Here is a 6,000-nt window from a genome sequence, read left to right on the forward strand (position 1 = left end):
GAAAGCAGAATCTCGTACTTATTGATAACTGAATTTACATAACAGTGCTGATTAATGCTTACATATCATACATACTCTGGTTAAAAGACATGAGGTTTTTAGCATAGAGCACAACCAGCCTAAATAAAATTCCTTCTCCATTATATATAAAATCTCTTAGTTTATACCCTTGAAATCTCCGTATATATGACAACTGTCCAGTTTTATTGTTTACAGATCATCTACTCATAATCATACATTTGGTATATTACAAAAACCTTTGTTGTTCGCTTGACCTTTGTCTGGTTTTCTGATATGCCTGAACAGGTTTCCAAAATGTATGAACACTTTTATGTTACTAAGATGACAAAACACTATCCTAAATTACTATGTGAGTCCTAAGTCTAATTTTTCTTCCACATTCCCCCTTTGGGACTTATTCAAGTCCCACTCAAACTGTAAGGACTAGTTTCCTACTTTAACTTTATTTCTAATTTGTATAAATCATGTGTGTATCAAAGACCAAATATGTTTCCCTTTAGAGACTGGAAAGAAGGGAAAGATCCCTGGCCAACTGAATTTGGGGAAACAGAAATCAGTGTAAACCATTAATACCTAAAATATCACATAAATCAAGTCAAGCAATAACATGCCCTCTATATGTGTGTGTCCCATAACCTCATAACTTCTAAGTGTGAACAACTATTTTCCTTCTTATCCAACAAACATTGTGGCAACACAGGCAGTACACGTATTTACCTGAAAACTTCCAAATGTCTCTAGTTTATGTTGCCAATGATGTACACAACAATAACCAGAGACAGAGTCCTCATTCACACTACAATGCTTGCATCCCATGCGCTCATCCACAAAGTTGCTCCAATTTACATCCAGTTGCGGTCTTAAATTATGCTATCACCTTTGTTGCATAAAACTAACAGATATCTTTTTGAAAACAGGTGTCAGTCCTCCTTTCAGAAGATGTCAGTACTACTCTCATTAATGCAAGTCATTGGATTATGTATTTAAATTTCAAGGGTTACATCCAAGCTTCTTATTGATGTTAAAGTCTTCTGCCCCTGGGAATCTTGGCTTGTATCTGGGCTTTCCAGTTTCACAAACTGGAAACTCAACACTCCATGCATAAGACATTTCATCTCTGTTGTGCCGAATTATTACTTGGTTTTGCTATCTTGTATATTACTTAGGTCCAAGAAGCCATTGCATTAATTATTTCCTGAAACACTGTTAACACTAACCCACAAACTTAATTTTATATCTTGTTCTACAAACTTTAAAATGTTTGTTCGACTCCCTGTATCTAATTTGCCATTTTTTAACTCTTAACGCCTAATATCATACAATTTGTGTCCTAATGTTGTATCTAATTCTGATGCAAAATTCCTAATATCTTAATATTAAAGTTTGTTCCATTCTTCTGTATCAATTACTATTACACACATAAAATTCACATTCACAATAAAAACCAATAGTTATATTTTTTAACAAAATAGTACATTTTGCTTGTTTCAAGAATCTTCTAGTTTAAACGATATATTCACTTTATATCATTGGATTCAAACATTTTGTCCTGAGTGTCCGTATTACCAAAACACTTATTTGACATCCCTTAAGTTTACTACTATTCTTCATAGTTAACAAATTTCAATTCTATTATTAAAAGCAATAACCAAGAAAGGTTAAATTGGGATGATTTAACTGGTAATGCTAGAAGTGCTAATATGATAATTAATAATGTAATGTTATAATTGCTATTAATTATGTGTTAAATTCTGACTAACAGTCCAAATTACATAAAAAACATTAATCTTTTAAAAGTATTTTTTTCCACCAAGTATCAATAGACTTATTAAATGCATCTATCCAAAAACATTTACTCTTAAACATTGCCTTTACTCTAAGTGCTGATCATGTTATGCTAGTCACATTTTCTAAGTTTGTTCAATTATACTATCCCAATTACTTTGCAGGTTAAACCCAGTGTGATTCAAATTCATAGTAATTGTGCAGTATTTTCACTAATAAAATAATAGTTATAAATATTCAATAAATACATATTCCTTATGAAAAAGAATTAATTTTGCCTTTCTCTGCTTGTAGATAATTAGCTTTTCCTCCATTACCATCCATAACTCCATGGTTCAAATCTTCCTTTAAAGACTCTGCTGTAGAAAAATAGAGATTAGGTTGTGGTTCTGACTCCTATAGGGCAAGAAGAATTCAAGTACTTGGTCAACAACTGTCATAAAATTGCAAACAAGTGGACAAATTGTAAGGCAAATCAAGGACAGTTAAAATGAGTAAAGGACCCTGCACAGTAAAAGTGTTAATCAGGTCTTGGGGTCCAATGCCCCAAAGCAAAGGGTATCAATATCTGGAACTCTTGGTCTAATGAATGTGGCTGTGGTTTGGATGCCATACAGGCTACCATCTACGATTCTAGACTCACAATGATCTTTCAGTGTCAACGGTCACCAGCACAGTTCAGTCGTTAGCAGCAGAAACTTGTGATCCCTTGGACTGGAATTGGAGTACGTTGTCCAGTAGTCAATAGGGTTGATGGCGTGGTGCACAGCTTGATCCCCTTTCTAGCATGGCTTGTTTCGCCTTGGACTCGAATGATTTGTTCATCTGCAAACCTTTATCACAGTTCAATCTCCAGGTTCAAAGTGCTGTCTTCTGCAATGTGCTAGAAAAAACAGCTTTTACCTGCAGTTGTAAAGACTTAAATGTTTTCTTCCATATTAGTCAGTATTGCAATACTTCAGCTGTAATTTCTGAAAGTTACTTATGGATGCCAAAATATTATCATATAAGTGTTTCATTGTGAGTAGCCATCAAAAATAATCCTAGCGGTTCCCTTACAGAGAACACAAACATGTCCAGGAGTGGCAAACAAAAACAAAAGAAAAGAGAAAGTCAAGTAGTGTGGACATCAAAGAGTCATATTCTGCAGAGGTTCTTGTAAAAAGATTTAAAGTATTTACTTCCCTTTCTTATTCTAGACTTGAACTGGAGCCTAGGCAGGCAATCTCACCCCCTTTCCATAATGGATGGTAATATCATACCAGTGTCCTCCAGGGAACATCTCTCAGCCAGCATAGCAAGGAAAAGTCAAAGAAGAAATCCACAGTCTGGACTGGTAAATTCCTAGTTATTTTTAGAAATGAGATCAAAATAAACTAAAACAATTAAGCTTCACATTCCCTTTCCCAATTCTTAGGATTTATTTTATTAAGAAAAGAAATTCATAATTCACTTCATCAAAGGCTAATTCATATAAGGGTCTTATATAAGGCTATTCATATAATTCATCTAAGGGTAATTCATATAAAATATATCATATTTTTTCCCACATAAAGTCTCTTAAATTATTTTAAGAGTTACTTAGGTCAGTAGGAATTATCGTGGAATACATCTTTTAATATTTCTTAACATTTTGTCTTAAAACGTAAACACTCTGTTTATACATAACACATACATTTCTACCTTAGACATTAGAATTTAACAATTGTCATTTAACAAGTGTCCAGAATGTTTCGTTAGAATATCAAATTATAGGAAATAAACCTAAACCTTAGTCATTCAAACATCAACTTTCTATTTAACATTTAAAATATTCAAATTACTTATGAACAAGGAGTGATGGGAAAAGAAACCAACATTTCACATGGTATCAAATGCCTCATAATTAAAATTTAATTTAATGCTTCCAAAGTAGTGCATTACATCATTGCATATAGTACTTTAAAAAAAAATTCTGATATATAAAATTTCACTATGCATAATAATATTAATTTCTTTTACCCATTGCTTCCTGATAAGGCTATTTGTTCATGCACATTCTTTTGTTACAAAAAGATGTAATAACTAATGAATTTACAATCATGGATAACAATCAAAAAAATAACCAACAATAATAAAATATCACAAAGCAAAGTTTTTTTCCCCTATCAAATAGATAGATGTTCTCAGAACAGATGGGTTTTCTAATCTAGGTGAGCAATATATATATATACAGGGTCACGGGGGTCTGCTGGAGCCAATCCCTGCCAACACAGGGCACAAGGCAGGAACCAATCCTGGGCAGGGTGCCAACCCACCGCAGGACACACATATATATATATATTATATATATATATATATATATATATATATATAATATATATATATATATATATATATATTATATTTATATAGATAGATAGATAGATAGATAGATAGATAGATAGATAGATAGATAGATAGATAGATAGATAGATAGATAGATAGATAGATAGATAGATAGATATACAGCATATACAAGCATTCATTCTGTGTTTCCCCAAGCAATTCAAGGTACAGTAAATGTAGCTAGAAGAGGAATTTCAGCTTTAGTCTTTGTGAATGTGTTCATTGGCCAGTAATCCACTTTTCCTATCTTTTGTGATACCATATCTTCCACTCCTACTTTGAGGCTTTGTAACAAATAAATCTTGTTCTCTAATGTAATCTTATTTTCTTTTGAGATTTAGAACTGCTGCCTCACAGTGCTTGGGTGCCTTCTATATGGTTTGTCTTCCAGCTCATAAATATGCTGCCATTCTGTTTGGCAGGTCTAAGTTGGCCTAGTGAATGTCATTTTGTAACCCATCTAGAAGGGATTTGTACCATGTGGTATCCTTTGGTATAGTCTAAAATTGACAATTACTCTGTCAGGAAAAGAGACTATGCTATTTTCCTATAGGTAAAGACAAGTGAGATAACTTAAAACTGTTCCAGAAAAATGTTAAAGAAAATTTCAAAAGTGTTTTGATAGAAAATTCTTGCACATGAGAAAATGCATTGATACCCTCATGATCAGATATTGGTTAGCTGAGCAGAAGACTAATGCATATTAGCACTAGGTGATACTGACAAATGTACAGATTTTCAAATGCTTAAAAATTAGAGATAATAAGTAAATTACTCTTGAACATGTTTCAGATGTTTTCATCTCATCTTCTCAAATCACTTTTCCTACTGAGGTCTGTGGCAGCGTTAGGCCAAGCAAGTCTATCCAGACTTCCCTTTCCCCAGCTATATATTCTGTCTTGTCTTTGGCAGTTTACTGGTGTTCCGTAGCCGGCTGAGACAGGTAATGTCTCCAGCATGTACTGAATCTGCCAGAGGTTCTCTGCCCAATGGGATGTGCCTCGCGCGGCTTCCAGGGGAGCCATCTGGAGGGCATCCTTACGACAAGCCCAAACCATCTGAACTGGCTCTCTCTCAATCCAGTGGAGCAGTGACTTCACTTTGAAGCTCTCCTGAATTGTTGATCCTCTCACCCTATCACAACGTGTCAGCCCACCAGACCTAGGAAGAAACCTCATTCTTTTGGTCATTATTCATGGTGAATAGCCAAAGGTGAGGATAAGGATGTATATCAACTGGTAAATTGAGATCTTTGTCTTTAGACTCAGATCCTTTTTCACCAGCACGGACCTGTAGAGCAAAACAGCTCTTGTTGCTCTAATCTGCTTGTGGATCTCATGTTGCCTTCTTCCATCACTCGTGAACAACACCCTGAGATACTTGAACTCCTCCATTACCAACTCCTGGAGAGAGCAATCCACCCTTTTCCAAGAGAGAACCATGATCTCAGACTTAGAGTTGCTGAATTTCATCCCTGCACTTCACACACAGGCAGCGAATCACTTGAGTATATGCCAAAGATCACAGTCAGATGTGCTACTCCCAGCCTTTTCAACTTGACATTCTCATATCCTTGGCTGCACCATCATATCCTGTCATGTTCTATAAACATATGTACTTTTATTTCTCTAGTCTTGGACTCAGTTTGCCATAGTTTCACTGTACTAGTCTTGTTAAACTCTACTTATTTCCTCAAGCAGCTACACTTTATATCAGTTCGCTTTATTTTGATAGAGTGCTTATGTAACAAAATAAAGGGAACACCCATGTAAATTACTTTTATAGGAGGAGGAGGTTAGGAGCACACGCTGATACAGCGCATCGCTG

Source organism: Erpetoichthys calabaricus, chromosome 11 (genome assembly GCF_900747795.2).
Source record: "Erpetoichthys calabaricus chromosome 11, fErpCal1.3, whole genome shotgun sequence".
Lineage (NCBI taxonomy): Eukaryota > Metazoa > Chordata > Cladistia > Polypteriformes > Polypteridae > Erpetoichthys > Erpetoichthys calabaricus.